The sequence below is a fragment of the Zootermopsis nevadensis genome, unplaced genomic scaffold (assembly GCF_977971745.1).
Source record: "Zootermopsis nevadensis isolate Lab colony 2312 unplaced genomic scaffold, Znev_1.0 Znev_ptg000030l, whole genome shotgun sequence".
Taxonomy (NCBI): domain Eukaryota; kingdom Metazoa; phylum Arthropoda; class Insecta; order Blattodea; family Termopsidae; genus Zootermopsis; species Zootermopsis nevadensis.
Window position 1 is genome coordinate 402,657 of NW_028259162.1, and position 22,012 is coordinate 424,668.

Below are 22,012 nucleotides of genomic sequence, written 5' to 3' on the forward strand. Positions count from 1 at the left end.
ACTGTTAACGCACTCATCAATCACAGCGACTCTGACCTTGAGAGCCGTTGTGACTGACGGGGAGTCCGCAAAACGAACGCAAAATGCGGAGGTCGAGTTTCTGCCCCTTTGTCTTATCTCCGCTGATAGCTGATGCGTACATCGGGAGAACTCGCTTCTGTTCAACGTCGATCAAAGAGGCCTACGGCGTGAAGTCAAAATCGAACACAAGAACGAACTTCGCCAAACTAAGCAATAAAAGCACTTAACTCACAATCTGAATCTGGTTGCGTCACTGTGCCTCCGTTTTAATCTTATCCCGACGCCAAGCACTTACCTCGTTCTGACCAACCGGTCTGCTTCTCTGTAAAAATACGCTTATCACGAAGAAAACGACGTTTCGGCCACTGATTTATTCCTATTTGAAACACAATAAGACGGAACTGTACACAACGCTGGTCGGCGCAGCCAAGACACGTGACACTGCACTCAATCAACTTAATGGCCTTCGAGTTAGCAACTTATCTGCTTATAAAAAAGACATCGTTTTTGTGAAGAACAGGAATCGATTTGTGGAACGTGACTCGAGCTCAATTACAGGATCTAATTTTCCCCTTACAAGATAAGCTTAAAACAAAAGAATGCGAATATCCGCCAATCTATTTGCATTCGCCGCCGAAAAACTACCAACACAAGCGTGATGATTATTACGCGGTTGGTAGCAGCGCCGGCAGCAAAACACCAGTGAAAGTGCGCACGCGCACAAAGCGTACACTGGCGTCTTATTACCGTTCGAATCCCGGCTCGGACATCGGCTATTATCAGGCGTTCATTTTTATAGACCATGCAAACGCCTTAGAAAAAACAAGGCCGCTTTGCGCTGCGTCTCATTTGTTCCTCCTATATGATACAGCGTCATTATACAACCAACGAATGAGCGTAAACTGTAGACTATCACATGCTAATGGAGCGCGTAAAAGAGAAGGTCGTGGCGTAGTTTTTAACTACCAAACGAGAACGCAGAAAGTGAACGAACCCGCGTTATGCAACTTAAAATCATTCACTTGAAATAAAAAATGGGGGGTATAGGAAAGTGCAAAACTCAAAGAAAAATTAGCGGGGCGTGTCCTAAAATTGTGCGAGCACAGACACTGCGTTTGGCGGGAACATGTCCGTCCTGTTTCTTGAATTTCAGTCGATGAAATAAGCTCCGTCCGGGTGACCGGGCGAGCAGAATCGTGCCCCAGCTGCTGGTACGAATGCTAATTAATCCCTACTTACTGCGTCTCCGGTATCTCAAAGCCGATTAGTACTGAAATTTACGCGAAAGAGAGGGAAAAAAACTACAAAAAATATTCATTCCAAAGAAATCAGATGAGTCTGGAAAATAAAAAAAACTTAACGCTAAGGAGAACGGGTTCCGCTCGCTATTTTATTCACTACGCATGTGAAACGATTCGATTTTCGTAAAAAAAAAAGTGAATCCTGTTTTTCGATGCGATTTCTCGAAAAATTATCTTCCTCCCAACAAGCATGCATGCAAACACGTAAGTACAGCAAACCGAATCTCAATTATAATTCCCGCCAGATGTTCCGGGACGTACAATTTATGGCCGCTGTGAGTCTTAACGGCACTTAATTTAAAGAGATTCCGAATTTATAGGCGCATTCAGCATGTCAGGCAACGGGAACAATTGTCATCTCGAAGTAAATTGGCTTTAGGCACGCACAAAATTCCGCTGCATTATTCATTAAGCCACATTTAAATTGTACCGGGTGGTCACTTAAAATGAGACAGTCCACAGAAAAATGTCGGCAGTACTCCAGCACGAGGTGACCAACATCGGCTGGCCCACAGAGTCACAAAGCCATCTTCACAGTCACCGCCGTGTTAACCTCAAAGCCTACCTCCTGCTGACAGTGGCCAATCTCACGCAGCGGACAATGCCCAGCCTAACAGTGAGACTCGATGAATTAACGCTCAGAGAGACGCAACTCCTCATGTTTGCCTCCAAATCGGACCGTTCCCACGACATCGTTTAATTATGACCTCGTGAACCCCCTCCCGCTAATTTCTGTTTCCGTTTCTCAGGAAACTTGCATTCACAGGCCTGCGGAGCTCCTGCTGGTCCTCGCGCTCTGGTCCCATCTCAGCGAGAGACGGGGATTTCCGAAATGCGAGTGTCAGTGCCGGTGGAAAGTGTTCGTATCGTGTTTCAAACATCCCGACTTCGCACATGTCCGAGACCGGACAACCCTGGTTTAAATTATTCCGGCCACGCCACGTCTGTTCGGTCGGCAATGATAATTTTTCATCGCAATTTTATGTCTTGTTACTTGCTGTGTTGGGTTGACATTTAGCGCCCTGGTCCTGCTGACCTTTGGAGGGCGTGTCTCCTCAATGAAGCCATTGGCGCAAGGTGAAAGTGTCCTGTCCAATGGCAGCCTCATAATTCTGGCCATCATCCATACCAGCAACGCACATTGCAAAAAAACAGCTGACTTGCCGTGTGCGTTATGCAACACTGCACTGGCGGAGAGAAGGTTCTGCGCTCACAGACTTTCGGATTCACTCACTGTCCTAGTAAGAGGATCGACAAATTATGGTCCGCGGTTTCGATTCGACACGAAATGCAGAGGCCGCCAGAGAATTTCTACACGCGTTTCGCAAATGTTCGGAAGTGCCTCTTGTCAGGAAATTAGAAGCTACTCATTTTTTCCGAACAAATCCACCAGTTTCTTTGGAAACTGAGACCGAACTGAGAGAAAGGGTACCAGTTTCTTTACACATTCCATACAAAATCCGTCGTTAAACACTATTACGCACGGTGGTAAAACGACATGTTCTATAACTCAGCCCGTTCAATGCGTTTACAGACTTCGTACGATTATCAGAATGAACAACTTTCATTGTATCCCCAAACAGCGTAAACCAATTGATCGTTGTCATAGAGACGCGTTGATTTTTCGGTTGGCCTGATATGGAGAAAATGCAGCCATCAACATCATCACTTTAACTGCACAGCACCTGATCAATTCTGACAACACAAACAGAAATTTCAACACGAAACAAAAAACCAGAACTCGTTATAAGACAGTTCCTTTTCATTCAATCCCCTGAAGAACCTAAGAGACGTGATCTTCCAGTTTTTTTTTTCCCATCAGAATTCCAAGTGATCAGTTTCGAGTAACAAGGATTACTGCCAAATTTTTTCAAGCTTAAAACAGGAAAGATTTCTTTAGTCGCCAATAAATCTAGCCAATTCATTTACGAAATGCGTGTACATTCGGGGAATATGCACTGCGATTTAACTGAGTTGAGTAGCAGCACCAACATTACAATTCCAGGCTGCATTTTAATACGAATACCAGGCCACAAAATGGCGTATGATCTGAACACAGAAAGCTTCGCTGATACAAGGTCACACAGTCCGTGTGTGTGGACAGAAATACAGATGGACAAGGTCGAATCGAGAAGTAGAGCCATCAGCTTCCCGGAAGGCCGACAGACTCCACGCGATGCAAAACCTTCCTAAAAAAAAGCACACGAGATTCGCACGGGTCGGACCTTCCCAGCGCCCGCCGAGTGTCCACTTGGAATCTGCGGCTTGAATAGCGATGAATAATATAAGTGCGTTACTCTTAACGCGACTCTGACTGAAATTCCGAAACTAAACCAGCCAGGAAATTGGGAAGCTCTTCGCGAACGTGAAAGCCTACTGCCAGAAAGTTACCATTACTGAAGAAACGACTGAACTGCCTCTATGAACCAAAGAGCATGAACTGCACTCGAAGAACGCGGCGTCCAAGTGGCCTGCAGAGACACTTCGCTGGGCAACACGAGCAGAGAGCGACTTAGCTCTCTGCAACGCCGTCTCGTCCCATCACTTACGCGTTGGACAATGAAGCTCCCTAATTCTGCCTCGGGCTACATAAAATATGCGAATTATTAACCTAACTTTTCTGCGGTCGAGCACTCCATGCTGATTCAGTGTTGCCAACTATAAACGCGCAGAACAGGTTTAGCATCGCGGTCAGCAGATCCCGCCGACCACTCCACAGGAACTGACCTGACTTCCGATATTTCCTCCAGTCCCCCATGAACTCTTAAGCTGATACAGCGTTGTTACTGGCCAGGTAGCCACGTCAAATGTGAACTTCAGGTCCTACAGCACGAATGTCCTCATACAACGCACCACCGACTTGTAAGCATTTATATTTACATTTTGAAACACCCCGTCCCGGATGCGAACTCTGGTATCAAGAAAGAAAACCAGTCTGACGAGCAAAGAAATGCACAGAAGTGAAATTCTTAAAATCGGCCTGATGTCGAAACGGCGGTCAATTTCTGTCGGACTGCACGGAGCAGCATCGCAGGTTAAGGCGGACGAAGCGCGAAAGTAACCACTCTTCCCCATGTCTCAGCGTCGGTGTGCCGGGGACAACTTTAACGTCAGCGGCGCTTACTGAATATCTGGTAGTTGGAATCCCTCACCAGCAAAAGCGGCTTACGTCCCATGTCAGAACGCGCCTGATTGTATCAACGCGTGACTCGGAAATTGGCAAGCGAAGTAGCAGGCACCTAATAACAGTCGGCGAGATGAAACACGTGAGAAACGTGGGTATTCCGAATACAGACTGACAGCGTTCGCAGGAGTAGAAAGGAGGTTATTCAAATTCAAAAGCAACTATCGACTGCACAAACTGACCTGCAGAAGACGCAAGCGGCTCACGCATTCTCCTGATGATGGAGGCAGTAAGCACCTCCGAAACGGGGGTCAATTCTGTCGGACCGCACTGAGCAACAAGTAAATATTCGATTCTGCCCGGCAAACAACCAGAAGATTTGAATCATGTCTTTGTTCATCTGTGACACATCTATCACAGTAGGTACAGTTCTGCACATCAGTTTCGAGACACTACTTCACTTCAGCGACGGACTGTTTATGTGACTCTACGGCTCTGATTTTCGATGCCGAGTTTCGGAATCAAAAGCCAAAAACGAGGGCTTTAACATCACTCTTGGAGGGAGCTGTACGGTAGCTACCTTGTGCCAGCACTGTACTGCACCTGTCTATGTGCTAACTACTTTGTTGCTGACTGCGCTCATTAGGCTGGTCATTAGCCTCACATTCCACCGCTGGCTCGCGAGATATCGCAGATACAAGTGATGGAAGTGTGCGGAGGAATGGTGTGAGCGGGGAAGCGTACATAATTAAGACTTATTTCGGCAGAGTCGAACAACAAGATGACGGCAAGGGGCTCGTAATTATGAACAGCAGGACGATCCGTTAAGCTCGCTAGGGTTCGAATCTCTCGCAGGTATGAAAATCTGTAGCCACTGTCGAGGGGCCGAAGGAACCCATCTCGTTCAGCACCGAAACCATCTTCACTCAACGAGTGATGAGTTTATATACACACCACTCACTGAGTCGCTGTGAGCAGCACACCACTCACGCCCTAGTGTCCGCCACCCCCTTTAACTAGCCATGCCTTCCCCAAGGAAAAAAGAAAACCCAGGGGGTAGTACTCCAGGGGTTTCTACACCACCACGGGGTCCACCTCACGTTTTTCCCAAACGGAGCTCACCCCCCCCCCCCCCCCTCGGCCTTCACAACCTTCGGCGTGCCTCATTCCGGGACTTCGCTCACAGGGTAGCTCGCAGTAGCCCCAACCCCCAACCAGAGACGAGTCCTCTTCCTAGCTTGCACCCTAGGGCCTGGCTCCTTAAGCCTATTTCTCCAGGGGCTCCGCTCCTCCCCCCTCCCTTCAGGTTTGCCAACTTGTGCCTAGCCGTCTCGTTCTTGCAGAAGCAGTTGCTTTGTCCTACCTGGGCATGCATTCAACATGACTGGGTTAGGCCACCACCGGACCTGCCCATCATGGGGCTGGCCACACGTGGGACTAAGCCACCTCTGGGCCCTTCGACCCCCTTCAGAAAACAACGGGGATTTTCCACCAGTCTTGCTCCAAATTGGGGTCGACACAGCAGCTTTTCAAACCTGGACTCTCTCCAACATCCTTGCAAAACTGGGCAACTCGCTGATGACCTCATCGCCTATGATATCGCGTGAAGAGCACCTTTGGAATTTCAGAGTACTCCTTTCCTAACGCTCACGTGACATTCGTTTGGCGTCTTCTAGGATGTAGCACGTAGATACTAACCGACGTTTCAGAGCAGCTTACTGCCTCCCTCGCCCCTGGGTAGTCATCTCTGAAACGCGTACCTGCAGCTCTTCCACAAACCACTGTTAATAAGAACACGTAAACTACCAGGCACCAACTGGCAACGCACTTCATTTGTTCTTCGGTGTAAAATTTAATTGTTACGCGCGATTCGCCGTTAATCTACAACGGGCCATCGCTGCTAGAAGAGCCAATGGATATCCATTAACTTGAAAGTGCGTCCAAACCCACGGTGTCTGTGGCCTGACCCCTCCCAACACCTGCGCGCTCTTTGCTTTCGTGACGCATTTGTTGGACAGTCTTCGGCGTCTCGGCGAAGAACCAGAGGAAGCCCAGAGTGTCAGGACGAGTGCAAGCCATGGCAGGACAAATTCTTGATGAAACAGTTTATTAACGCTGTTGCGGTGACAACGCCTACGTCACGACAGCCAGAAGACGTGGTCACGCGGAGCAGGGAACCACAAGTTCCTTAAGAGATCCCGTTTCGTTTGTGTCACGGGCTGGTTTGTACACCCCTGTCCTCTCCCTTGGAACAGTGTGACACGCTCTTAATAGGTAACCGCTACCTGTGTGTGTAAGCGATAATAAGGTGAGACTTCAAGACAGTGCGTGCGCCCATAAGACACACAGAACAGTGTTTGACTTTCACTTGTCTGCCTTTTAAAGAACAGCATTTTTTAGAGTGGCCATAAATGCGCGCGTAGTTGAATTTATGGTAATGTAGTGTGGAAACGAACGTGTGAGTCGGATAACGAATAAGTGGTTACAGAGGAGCGCTAAAAGACGTGAAATTAGCAATTACACACCAATCGGTTGCGTCTGCACAGCCAATGCACTCGCATGTTCCTTTAAGCTGCCTGCAGGTTCTCTGGACACAGCCACGGTTAACTCACTGATATCGCGGCCCCGCTAGGGCCAGCGGCAAACCGAGGCCGTCAGACGCTCCAGGAACACGCCGTCCGACCGGGGACGTCCGTCGCACCTAGCGCCTTCCGACTCGCAACTTTCAGTCATCCTACGATACTTCACATGATACAGCATGTTAAAACAACCGAATATAAAATTGTTTTCAGGTTCTAGCGACGATGAACTTGCTTCGTCCGAAACGTCGTATCCACCCACAGAATACCAACATAGACACTGACATCAGATTCTTAAATCTACAATGGTCTGTAGGTTACGAACTCTCAGTCCCTGTCCCTGTAAATAAAATTCATGAATCGACCGACCAGCCTCCGGTGGCAAGGTTTTGGTACTCAGACGTAAGAAATCGACCTGCCTGTTGGACAGACACTCATACAAATATCTTTACCCAACTTTCCATATGAGATACGAACAAGAGAGCGAGGTTATAAATTAGACTGGCTGCGATGCAAGGCGGATGTTCCGGGATCGCACAGAAATGTTCGTTCAGTCAGTCAGTCGGTCGGCTACCTAATTACGTGAAAGGGCTGTGAGTCCTTTCTCCGCGGAGCCCACCGACTGACCTTGCGAAGGCTACGACTGAGTCGGGGGGCGTGAGAACCGGCACGAACGCAACTTATCACCGGTGGCGACGGCTGGGACGTCTCAGGCAAAGGCGAGTGAAGCTTCTAACAGCCCAACCCACACACCACTAATACGTGCATTGGGAGCACACACGCAAATGCTGGAAGACACCAACTACATTTTTAAAAATTCCTCCAGACAAATTGAGCTTCGAATACGACACTTCGACGTCGTCCCACCTTTTCACTGCTACTTCTTCAACATCACTGTTTAAAATTGCGTCTCGTTCGGGCAAATACTGAGATACTACCTTAAAATAGCCCACGACCACATCCTCCCCAGTTTTATTCACTACAATTCTCGTCCTACTGCAGGGTCAACCGTCCTGTGCAGAGGATACATCGTTGTTAAATGAAGCAAGACTGTGTGACAGGCGAAGCCGATGTATCTGCGACCGCTTCTCATTAATACCGAAGCTATTCACGGTGCCTTGGCACGGCACGTCACGTCTAATACAAAGTCATCACAGAAAACTATCTATCCGCCGTAATCACTGTAAAAACCATCATTACTGCGCCTATTATAGTCGTTAGCACCAGCGAAGTCCGTACCGACCTGCTCTCTATACTAATTTGCCTGCCGGCTAATATTACCGAACGCGCTGAGCGAGGCCGGTCCAGCAATTCGACACAGTTCAATTCAGACCTTCGGCCACTGGCAGGCAGGTTTTCTCCGACCTTCTCCTACCAGAGATCCGTCTGCCACCATCCTCATCAGCGCACGCCGCAGTACCAAGGGATCGTCTCGCCCCACTCACGCGCAAAGGAGCAAATCACGCCGCTTATTACTAGCCTCGCAACAAAAAGTTCCCGGGGTCGATCCTAATAGTAGCTACAAACATTGCAATTTACGAGCATTAAAAATTTGTCAGTGTGATGACAACGAACCGACTGAATACTCGAGACACTTCGTGCGAGCCACACGACTCTCGGAGGTTGATGATGTCCGTAAGTGCTGCAAACCTTAAAACAATTACGAAGGGTGGTGCAGCCTACTGCATGAAGCTTGCGTGACCTTATGCAAAGTAGAGGTTTTAACCCTTTCAAGCACGAAACTGGTCTTCATACTTAAAATTTCGGTCCGTACCGCGAAGAAAACACAACATCAAGCAGTTAACGCTGTTTAAGGAAATAATCACTGTTTATTCTTACAGTCATAAAAACCCATGAACATACTTCGTGGACGAAATTCAGAGTCACTGATTATTAGAGCAGGTGGTACATACAGTTACCAATGGGCTTCGCTGTACTACACCTACAATAAATTACGCAAAAAACATTCGAGGAATTCTGAGGCTGAAAGTTTCAGACAGACAGAATGAAATGACATGACCCGATCTTCGCGTAACATGTTACTTCTCTGTCTTCTGAGTTGGTTCGCCGTGTGGTCTGGCAGAAGTTTGCCGACATTTCAGACCCTGACGATGGAGGCTGCCATCTTCGTACTCACCGGCGCGAGATCCTCAAATTCTACTCACTATAACAGCAGTAAAACAGTTTTGGACGTATTCCAATACCTCAAGCAAACAGAAAATGAAATTACAACTGCGAATCTGTTACGTAAAATCGCGGTAAAATGTTACCAACCTGAATAAAAATTAAACTCGATCTGTAACGTTTAATTTAAAATTTCAACGGAGTCTTTTGGCTCAGACTCATTTAACGGGCCGCGTTGCACCGCCAACACTACACTAAACTACGCACTACAGCACTGCCTGTGCAGCCAGACACACCTACCTTGTTATGCACTGCACACAACATAGCGAGTCGCTGCACTGAGACTATCTTTATCCGTCGCACTGCTGTGCTAAGAGACGACGGCTGGCCGCCCGGTCCAGAAACCGGACGGTTGGGGTACAGGGCCGGTTAGCGGCCGTTGGGTTCTTCTTCAGCAGCAAGAAGCCACCCCACACCACCCCTCCCTCAGCAATAAACGTTACGATGAGAACCCATCTCTTCAGACACAGGGCCATCCACAAGAACGTCTCTGCTTTGCATGTCCTAAGAATACCTTGCCGACGCTTCTACCGTCTAATCAACAAAATTCACAGTGGCATTTCATTGCAAAACTCCTCAACACGAGCAATCACAAAATACAACATCTGAGAAATGTGCTCAGTTCCTTCGCTGACGAAAATTTGAACAATTCCGTCAATGCAATTCATGTGTTTATACTGGCCAGACGTCCCACCAATAACACCCTCCCTCCTCCCCCTTCGTTGCTCACTACGCACAGAAGGTTGTGTCAAACGGTAACTCCATTTTGGGACACCCTGTGGCAGGCAGCAGTTGTCTTGCAGGGATCACCAGTCCCTCCTGCAGAAAAGTGTTCGCTTCTGATACTTCGCGCGCTCATCTCCTGAGCCTATCCTCAATGTCTCCTTAACAGATACAAAAAATTAGCAGCGGGCGTGGGGCACCTGAGGAACACCACGGCTGTCTGTAAAAGTCCTCATGAGAAAATCCAATGCCAAAACCGTGCACAACTAGAGGGTCTATTGCATTATTTCGCGAGGCGTGACGACCATCTAACCACGTTCTAGTGAACGTTCTGACCGGATGCATCACATTTTGACATACTAATGGAGAAATGTCGGAGGCACTGAAGAAAAACTAGGAACCCGAGCTACTGTCCACAGATCACGAGAAAAGCCCTGCGGGGGGAAGTCGTTTCTGGTGCGGTGCGGGGGGAATGTTACTTATCAGCTGGACTAGAGGGCTGCTATTGGTGGGAAGTGTGATACGTCACAGTTTTACCCTACTACACAGACTGAAAACATCAAGCCGTTAAGGGTAGCGTGTAGTGAGCGCACCTCTAATGTGTTCTGCGGGTGTTGCGATAATATTCTAGATTAAATCACTGTGCCGCTGTGAGGTAATCTTAATCTTCGAACACATGAAAGCCTGTCGTCTGTTTTCGTTCAGTGGTTGTGGAACGAATGCTTTTAGGATCGGTCGTCACTCACCGCGAAATCTTGCGCATGCGCGTATATCGAATTCCTAGCAGGGATTTTCTCCTAATCTGTGGACTGTACTTATCACGACGCTGGAAAGGGACCTTGCGGTTGCCAGCATCCGATAAGATAACAGAACACTCCTCTGACGTAAACTCGCAGATACAGAGGCCTGTAATCTCACGATTCACAGAGATAGCGAACAGGTTCGAGTACTTTGCGGTACAACAACCCAGAAGACAGCCATCGTCTGCCTCACCGCCGCGAAAACCTCAATTCCTACGCAGAACAGAATCTGCCTTGCTGGAAATCGAAAGGCGGCTGTTAACTTCTGTTTGAGGAACAGCGAAGAAAGAGAACGCACAGAAGACCGGAAGATGGCGGAGGCGATCATTGAATTCCGAGGCTAGGAGGCAAGAAGCAGGATGGTTCATGAGGAAAACAGAGCATAACGAGCAGGTTCAGCATTTGTATTCTTCGCCGCTATCGTCTAAAAGTAATGACAACAATTCTGGTCTGTTGTGAACTTGTAAGCCCGTACTATTGCCATAGTCTCGAAGATCGGCGGAGTTCTTCCCTCATTCAGAACTGTCACTTCTTTTTTTTTTCCAAGTTGCTGTCTTCCATGGACAATAAAAGCACGAATGAAATTCGAACCAGGTTCTTCCCCGAATGTGTCGCACGCCTTAGCACTCACTGCCCGAGACCAGAAAACAAGAAAATTCTGTACACGGTCAAGGAAACTTAAAACTAACACATTTCGACCAAACTTTGTACACACATGTAAAGTACGCTTCTCAGACCAGCTCTTAATCAATTTCCTTGGCTCAAGGTCGTCGCCTTGCAGATGGGCGGAGTACTCCATTTAAGAGGGAAATCGGCAACAAATCGACATGTGCTGCGCTCTCCAGGCAGAAACATAAATCTCTTGACCTTGTAACAGCTGTTCGTTTGTTTTGTCCAACGTCAATTAAGGGCTGCCGGTTACAATTCAATTCTCTCTGGCCGGAGACGGGACAAAACCAGACAATGACACGCCGAAAAACCTGTCATCCGGCTCGAGTCGAGACGCAATTTTGTTGCGGTGGGAATCTGACACCCGACTTCTGCTAAGTGAATTCGGCGATCACAAAGCACATTCTTGAGCCCAGCTCAAGGCAACGCGGGAAACCATTTCGTATTTACAACTCCAGTATACAATTACTGCCACGCGCGGACCGCCCTGTACCGCCCGCAGGTTCGAATCCCGTTCGGTGCACGGACGTAATTTCTCACCGTATTAATTCGCCGAGCATTTCAGTAAATAAAATTGCTTGTAACCTCGCAGCAAAGAGGCAAATTAACCTTAATTTAAAGTTGTAATTGCGGAAGCATGGCCGTGGAGATAATAAGAATTCAAATGCGTCTCAGAGGATTGCTCTGCGTGGCTTTCAGTGGCAGAGCAACGAGTGGACGCCATCCTCTACGCAAATACACGCGTTCGTTTGAATCAGCCGGTGTTTGGAGCCGACACCACAGCACTGTCATCTTCGTAAATAAACTCTTGTTGTCAGACACGAGCGCGCCTTCTGTTCAGTTCAAGCGATCATGAACCTTTGCAAGAACATTTCCTTCCCTCCAAAGGGCTTCACGAATCCTGAAGTATATTTTGGCGAGCGCCTGAGCTTAAACCCACACCACAAGTCTAACAGAAAACAGAACAGGGGTGCACAATCATTACACATTTATGTGACCGGGTCACACACAACACAATTCCCTAGACAGAAGACTGTAAATCATTCCCGTCGCTGTTCACGATAAAAAGTTCTTCCCTGACCTGGACCTGGCAAAACGTCTGTGTCAGTCTATGAAAATACCGGAAAAAATAGAAGCAGGCCACGACCACTTCACGTTTATTCCCACTCTGCAGCCCATTTAACTACTATCATACTATCCATTTTAATATTATCTTCCGATCAACGAAGTGTTGCAAGCGGACACTTCCACGAGGTTCTCCCATCTGTGGACATCTCCTCCCGTCACGTGATCATCGGAGTTTGAACAACTGAATGCAAATTTCGCGGGGGAACATTCCACGTGATGCGTCATAGCGAGCCCTACGCACTTCGGCTGCAACCCGAGACAGAGGGCATTCTCGGGCGCCACCAGCCCCTCAAGTGGGCCACGAACTTATTGATCAACGTGAGAAATTACAGAAACATCGAATGTCGCCTGACTTACGAAGGAACATTTATCCTCCGTCTTCAGGGTAGAAGGTAAGTGTAGGCAGAATACCACCACGTGACGCGATTAATTTCTCGGCGCTTATCAGGGGCAATGGTCAGTATCGCAGCGTGGCGACCGCGCGCATGATGTGGACATCCCGAGGATGTGGCAACGTCCAGGGCGAGGTTTCCCCATCATGGGCGGGCCGGGTGTGGCGCGCAGAGGATGCATCTGCCGGGCGTCAGCGCAACAGCGGGCTAATGACCAGCAGCCGGAGACTCGGGCGAAACACGCCTGTACGGACGGAGGCAAAGCTCCACGCAGCGAAATGTCCGTTTCGCATTCCCCCTACTGGAGCGTGTTCAAAGTTCAGACGAACGGAAAGTGCCTTATCTCTGTCGGGAACACAAATCGTATCAGACGCCTTTGATATCCGAATAATTTGAGCTGACCACTGTCGCTGGCAGGATTATTATTACTGTTGAATAATGAACACAAGTGTAAGCGCAAGGCAGCGGTCGTGGCCTATTTAAAGGCACTACCGTCGCAACACCAAGAAATCACTGCGACGACAGCCGGTCTTCGGGCCGAGATTTGAACCCAGGAACACGGTCTTTCAGACACTTGATCGTCACGTGACAAAGCAGCAATCGATGATGACAAGTAACTTCGACAAAGTTTGCACAACGTATGAGAAAGCTTCTCCTTCACGTTACTGGGACAAGGCGAGGAGAAATTCCTCTTTATTCAGGCGAAATAATTTCTCCTTTCACTGCGTAAGTCCCATTAGGGGAGATAAACAACGAAATTGAAGAAAAAAAATCCTACAACGGACGGACCAATAGACGGCCAGACTCTGTACACGACGTCAGAAAGCTGGAGAAGCAAATGGCACCGTACACACACCCTATAATGACAGCCTGCTACTACAGCATGTACCAAAAATCAGTTTCATGTTCCTTCGTCCCAGACAACAAACAGGGTTTGACTTTGCACGACTGCAAACACCGTGGGAGACGACAAACGCCTGCAACATTTCTAATGGAAACCCTGAAGAGAAGGCACGACTCGAAAGACATCCAAGGATAATATTAAAATGGATTTTAGGAAATAAGTTAAGACGGTGTGGACTGGATTCATCTGGCTCAACATAGGCATCACTGGCGGGCTCTTGTGAACCGTCGGGTTTTATAAAAATCGGGATATATACTGATTAATTAAGCGACCATCGGCTTCGAAATGACTGTGTACCGTGAGTCGGTATGATGCATGGATTACAACGCAAAACTCCGGTATCAAGCGATGGACGGCATGGAAACAAATGACACGTTCAGCATTCAGCTAGGAACAACAGGAAATGGGTGGCGATTCAATACGAACGTCTGGGCTTGGGCGTGTCGGCCCGCCACCGTCAAGTTCTGAGAGTCATCTGCAGAAAGGCCATGGAAGGGCGCACGCAGGACGAAAGCTGTAGTTGCCATGACTAACAGCCTCGGTGCCATCATCGCAAGGTACAGCGTCACGAGGAACTTCCTGACGTCACAACATCCGAGAGTTCCTCGTCGCCCTGATTCCCGGCGAACATTTCTCCGATAATCAAAGCCATCGATTTGGTGCCATAATCCGCTGTTACAGGGAGGGCCGCTCCACTTGCTGGCAGCAAGAAAGGGTCTGTCTTTGTGTTGGGTGGCAAAGGACGATGGAAGGACAGAGCGACCCAGCCCTTCCTAGGGCTCCAGGACACGAACAAAACTCACACACAGAGACGGATGCAATGCATTACAAACTGTCTCGGAACGACAATGCCGGAAAAGTGTCTTCAAATAAGCCACGACCACTTCCTGCACGTAATTTCTTACTCGCCAATCATAAAACAGCATAATTAATCCATTAATCCAACACAGGACACAGAGAGGCAGAATTATGAGTATAATTAGAATCGCGACTGTTTTAATTACACACAACCAAAAATCCTTGAGTACTGAGTCGGAACGCTTAGACTTATCACAGATCTCCTTTTTTTTTATCAACCGAGAGCTTCGTTTCACGTCCGTGCTGATTCGTCATTCATAACAACTACCCTCATCTCTCACGGTGTGAGAACGCTTGAAACATACGCGTCATTACCATTCTCTCAGGTACAGTCTACTAGGAGTTTTGTCAAAGACACGCAGCTCTGAGCCCGTTCGTCTATTTTACAAAACGCGTGTGTCCCAGGAGAACAGATGTTTGTCCCTTAAAGGCGGGATCGCCACGGTCATGTGGGGTGCTCACTGCTGCCGATATTACAGCTGGCTTCATGATCAACTCTTCCAGCCACCACACACACGAACCTGTAATACCTTCTGCCATGTTCGCATGTTTATTACTTTTTTACATGCAGTTTCTTTTGAAAACCCGCTGCTTAATGGGACAGCGACATTAGTCATGAGTACGGCACATTCTTTGTTTTATTATCCACAGTGCAGGAGCGTCCGAACAAGAAATTCCTCCAGGCGCGATCCTGACTCATATCTCCAAGAGCAAATTCCTCCAAGATGCATTTTAATCTCGTCCACAGCTGAGTTTTGGAGAGTCATTCGCCTTCTCTGCTTTCGGAGTGCACTTCTGCGCGCGCCTTGAGTGGCCAAAATTCTTTGGAAGACGTTTCAATTCAAAACGGACACCGCGTGTTTTAAAACACGGAACTGTTCTTATGACCAAGGGCTGATGGACGTAATCTATCCGAGCAAACGTCGAGATAATACCCCGATTTATACCATGACCACTTCCTTCCACATCCCTTCCAATGTCATCCGACGCTACATAATCCAAGCTATTGGGACCGTCGTTGAATAAGCACACAAACTATCATTACTGATGCAAACAAGCGTTTTAAAACGAATGTAAAAATGATCGTGAACATATTCCGCGTGGCTTCTCATATTCCCATCCGGGTTCAACGCCAGTTACACAATCCCGAGTCTCATAAATTTGCCGCCCTGGGCGACAGGGCTTTAAAAGTTAGCGTTTCTCACTGTGCGCAAAGCGGGTGCCGGATAAAAGGACTCCCATTTGTGTTTTATTACCACAAAACCACCAGTGTTGACAACTGGTCCCTCCGAAGCCAAGGGGACATTCCGCGGAACCGCCACACGTCATGGGAACGGTCATCTCGCGTGCAACAGCGTTCCAACTGCAACGCGGCGAGCAGTCCACAGTTTGGGACGTGACTTCGCGATACCAACAACCACTTATAATCCGGCCTTTTACGGAGCGTCTTCTCAAGGGCCCGCTACTGGTCTGTATCCGGAGCCAATTATATTCACCACATCCAAAACCCCTTTTTGCTTTCAAGACATTTCATGCCGTGCTCCCATCTACATCCAGGTCTTACACGAGACTTCTCGTTTTCGACAAAAACTTGGTATGCATTTCTCATCTCTCCCATTCGCGCTGCATACTCCGCCCATCTCGAGAATTGACAACACTGCACTAAGACGGCGCTAAGAATTCTGGTAGGCGCCGGATGACCAACGGCAAGAGTCATGTAGGACCGTCCGGGGGGTATCCACAGCTGGTGAGACGGCACTGCGCGCCACCTAGGCGGAGTAAAGTGAGGAGGGGGGGGGGGGCTTTTCCAGGATGAGACGCGTGGTCGAATGTTGCAGGTTTACCAACGTTTCACTAATCTCGGAAGTTGCCATCTTCAGGGCGAATGTGTATTTCGGAGAGGGGGGGGGGGGGCGGCGGCAAGATTTGTATCCTACAAGGAGCAGACGTCGAGTGAGATGTGAGAGACGTAGCTGACGGAAGAGGAACGGGCAGACATCCAAACAAACGCGAGAACCTCGTTGATATAAGAACTTCACGAAACAGCCACTGGACGCAGGAGAGATACAAGTCAAAATAAAATTTACTTCGCAATATTTAGCGCAGTCCCCCCCCCCCCCCACCAATCACTGACATTCATAACAAACAATCCCACGATCCGAGACGTGGACCATGAGACCTGAGAGACAGGCGGACAAGCGTTGGAGTAAAGATCTGTTAGCTTCAGGCACTAGGCCACCCTCCATTCCATGTGCAGGGTATCAGTGGGAGAGGGCAAGGAAATGGACACAATGAGGAAGGGGATTCTCCAGGACGAGAGGGTTCCCGCCCTGAGGCCACTCCCAACATTCCGGGAATCTTGTTGCCACATCACCTACGGGACACGCAAACTTACACATTCTTCTAGGCCTATGGCTTATCCGATTCAAGCCGAAGCTCGTCTAAGTAACATTTAAGATTCCAGTCCGTACCGCAAAGAAAACAACACATGTCAGCAATACAAGAATAAACTGGAAAACGACGTTTAAGGAAATAATCGCTGTTTAAACTCAGAAAACGTCCTATGGGTAAAATGCATGTTACAGTAGACGATACATTTTGTTACCACTGGCCTTTAAAGGGATGATCCAAAGTTAGTTTTCTCTCGGCTTACTCTGTTTTGGTCACAGCAGCTTATGATGAAGAATTTTAATATGAGATGTAATCGCACAAGAACGCGGATTAGCGGACAGAGAAAAAGATTCTCGTAGTTTCGTCGTGTCTTCTGATTCGTTTCAGTCATGTGCACAGAAACACTCGTCATGGAACGACGATGCAAAAACCAACATCATTACACTCACAAGGTAACGAACGACCGGACGTGTTTCAAAACGAATTTGCACTCAACGCGCTGGCCTGCAGATGAATGAATCTATGGACCAAAACGTAAACCAACCTAATTTTCGTATTAGAGTGTCGAACAACATTTTGAACGGACCATCCTTGAAAATGTCTCCCCTTCCTGACACAACACGTTAAAAACAAATGACGCACGCACTTTCTTCTTCGGAATACGGGCCCCAGCGACCATCTCGTCGAACCATCTTCCACTCATACAAGCAGTTCCGGGTACAGCTCGGGTCAAAACAGTGACACGAGGAGGGAGCGTGGAGCCTTAGACCTTGAGCAATTTTGGGATGACACCAATTCGCCTCAGGCAGCCACGCGCGAGGACACACCGCCCAGTTAACCTTTCTTTAATTTGAAGAAAACCGCTAAAAGCTCGTACGTGGACGCAGTAAACGAATTCGCCCTGGGCGTCGAAGAGCTTCGTACAGGCAATAAGGCCCCAAAGTACGAAAGCAGATTTTTGAAGCGGAGCGACGTCGCGGTTTTAAGACGAGGCTGCTCTTCAGTCCCATCACAGGACGGAGAAGCCACGAGTCGGCAAATCATTGCACCGAATGTCACCAACTCAATACAATTCTACAAATACTGAAGATGCAAAGCAGAAAATTAGTGGAACAGAGACAATAAATAACCTCAGAATTTTAAGATCTCATTCAGACTCCAGATATAGTGATGCTTTCTCAGCAGAAGACCTTTGATCGAGACGTCTTGTTTGTCTTCTCAAAGTATTTATCTCATATCTACGTTAAAATATTCCTTCATCTACGTCTAGATCTCTCAAGTTAGCTTTTTTCGAAATAAAAGTATGTATATTTCTCATCGCTTCGCCTTAACCCCGTATTCATATAATCATCCTAAGAATATAAGCTTAAAAATTAAGTTCCTCATTCCGCTACTGACTCAAATATTCTTCACAGTACGTTCTTAACAAATTCTTCTGTTGGGTCAAGACAGGAGAGCACCGAATTTAAAAAATAAATAAAAACATCAATTTTGTTCCTTCTTCTGAGACACCTCACTCGGGGTAAATCCTCCGAAGCGTGAGGCAAAGTCCACAGTTCCAAAGAGTGGGAGAACCAACATATATACAAACGAATCAGTGACCCCAAGGAACCACAACGACTTCACGTTTCCTCGACTTGGTTGCTTGTACACGGCAATGAACATTAAACGTTAAAGCGAGTGTAGGACGAAGTCCCTTGCATTGTGTCCCTCTACCTGGGACAACACATCGCCATCTGCGAACCCAAGAACAGCTGCACGGCGAAACTATTCGAATCGTGTGAGAAAAGAGGCGAACGGAACACAGACAGGTGCTGATGAACAAGGAACGAACGAGAGACACGCCAGCACGACCTCAGTACCGGCAATGAAATGCACCTGACACTCCGTAATAATAATAATGTTGCATCATAACTGTGCCTCGTCACACTGAGATACGTGGACAGAGATGCTGCAGTTAATTGTACAGCTCCGCCCAGCATCTGTCAGGCCAAGCTGTTCTGTGTCTGTGAATGGCACAAAAGAATAATATTTAAGATTCCAGTCCGTACCGCGAAGAAAACACCTCACTTCACCATTACAAAGATCAACTGGTTAACGTTGTTTAAGGAAATAATCGCCGTTTACAGTAAGAATCATACGAAACACGCGTTGCAACCCGGAAGACGAACTTCGCATAAAGCTACGGATCTTTATGGGCACCGAACGAATATACACGTCGAAAGCGGTAGCAGCTTCGTGATGTGAATTCTTCACACGCTGTTTGGTGGGTACAGTCCTTGTTAATGGGCTTCGTGGACACGCCCACAAATTAAATCCCGTGTCCACGTCTGTAGACGCCCGCGGCTGCCGCCCCTCGTCTCTCGCAACAGGCGAGCGAATTCTGTCCGCGCCGATGCGAGCAGTCATAAAGAACGAGAGACGACAGCCGCTCACATTAAAGCCGAATATTGCGGAATGAGTCCAATTTAATGCGATTCCCTTGCATTTCCATCTCCAGTCTGCACCAACCATATGTTGCGCGAGCTCATCGGCCATGTCACGACGACATTCATCCTACTGGCTACGATGCTGCTCTGCGCGTGACTGCGCGAGACTTTTACAAAGAATTCTAAGATCGCGAAACTCGCAAAACCTTAAGAAGATAATACAGCCTATTATTATTCGTATGAAGGCAGAGCGCCTACGTCTCTCCGAGACGACGCAAGTACACAACACGGCGTCGCAACCCAAAAACACCTACGTCGACGCATTCACCCCCGTAAGAACCTCACATCTCAAAGAGACGACGCCTTGAAACAACTTCTGATTCATTTCAGTTGAGGCTTCACCTTATTAATCAAGGTGCGAGATTCCCTGCTCTTCTGGACTTTAAATAATTCACTGTCAGACGACACTTTTAGATTTCCCTGTTGTTTCCACCTCAGAAATCCGCACGGCCGAAATATGATTCTGAAGCTGAGGCAAAGGCAGTTTTTGCTCACATGGTAAGGCTTCCTACTTGTATTCAGAGAGTGCCCTGTTCGTTTCTCAGCCGGGACACAAGACTACCCTACCCTGCTTGTGATTTATTCGTGAGTTTCCTCAGTCTCAGAAAGATACTGAGATACCGCCTCTTAATACGATCCAGTCCAATGTCATCATGTCCACGCCGCGTGGCGTCCACAGAATAAAAAGACGAAGTGCACACAATAAACGCAGAGCGAACCTTTCGCGCGACCGGGCTTCGTCATGAGGCCACAGAAACTAAGGTGGGATTTACCCGAAAGCGCGGGGCAACTGAGCGTTTCGGAGCATCAACATCGACTCAGAACTACGCCAAATCAACGAACCTCGGCCAAGCCTTCACGCTTTACCGCCAGAGCTCAACAGACGGCCGGTCGTTCACTGGGTCCGCGGCACAAAGAACTTTTGCTGACGGGTGAACCCCTCGGAACAAGGACGCGAAGGCCATTCTGCGAGCATGACCGTCTTCTGGAATATTACGCCGTGTAGTTCCACTGCACCGCGTCACACTTGGTCGTCCTTGGTTCGTCTTCCAACACGTCGAAGCAGTTGGTCATGGCATTGAGACGATCGCAGAGCGACTCGTTGGTCACCCCTAGAGAACTTCCAGTCGCTGACGACATGGAATCTGTGCCTCGCTAATGCTGCCATCTCTAATCACCAAGACCACGCCCACTGACACATCCGCCCCCTCAAGAGCACAGAATACAAAACGTCGCTTGCGATGTTCATGCAGCGTCAGCACACCACGAGCTATACCGCGTTCCAGCGTTTTTGGCCGCTGAACTTTTGTGAATTGGAACCTCGGAGCGAGTCGCTTACCAGAAGTAGCAGGCCGCGTACAGCACACTCAAAAAAAAAAAATATCACCACGGTATGTAACACAGGAAAGTTCATCTTCTTCACAACTCGTCGGTCCTCTTCCAATTCTTCCACTCCTCACAGATCATCGCTTTCTGACATACTTATGCGGCCCGCGGGTTGCGAACCCCCTTTCCACATGACAAAATAGTATTGCAGTGTTAGCTAATTAAATACGGGGATCAATGTTGCAGTCGGTGTTCGACGCAGAAATACGTAATTATTGATTCCGTCCACACAGTCAAGATTTGATGACTGCAGTAGGCCACAACAGTCACTAAGTAAAATGAATAACAACTGAGCGCTTTAAAGACCGAAGCTTGTCTGCGTAATATTTAGACTCAGTCCGTACCGCAAAGACAACACAATCCGTCCGCATGGTTGATGCCATCTGAGACGCTTACACACACTCCGTAGCCAAAATGAGAGTTACTCATCGTTAAAATCAGATGGTGGATTAAGAATAATTACCACTAGGCTTTAAAAGAGTTAATTGCACGCACCTCAAAGCAGTCACACGTTCCATGACCAACAGCAGAGACCTCTAGCAGTGTAGGCCTGACCAAGTCCTGGGTCATTAAACGACGCTGTTTCAAACGCAGAAGTTGCAAAGAGCGTCAAATGGAATCGCGTTCTAACAATGCGACTGAGATAAACCTCGAAAGGCAAGGGCTTCATCTACGCTGCTCGTTGTTGAAACTGCTGAAATTCTTTTACGATCCACGACGTTCGTTTGAGAATCACCGCTGGACCAGAATTGATGCGGTTGGCCGTGCCACCAGATTTATGGACCGTCATAAATGAGTTGCCTGGGAGTGAGATTTCATCCATTGTTCCTGAGCAAACAGTCTTCATAAAAGACAGCAAATAAAAGACTGTCGTCTCCCATTAAGCGTGACGTCATATTTGTACAGTCCCTTACTGATAAACGCACGTCAAGTTAGAGATTTTCATTGCTCGTTTTAAAGATTTAAAATCCAGACAATTCATAACGCAAATTCTCGTTCCACACAACAGAATTCACAATTCACGTTATCACCTGCGATAAAGCAGTCTATTTATGCAGCTCGT

At 47.9% G+C, this 22,012-nt stretch overlaps 1 protein-coding gene across 3 annotated transcripts in view; it reads right to left on the bottom strand.

Moving 5' to 3' along the window:
- LOC110833080 (Krueppel-like factor 7) overlaps positions 1-22,012 on the bottom strand; it is a 102,930-nt gene that overhangs the window by 48,858 nt on the left and 32,060 nt on the right. The window lies entirely within an intron of this gene.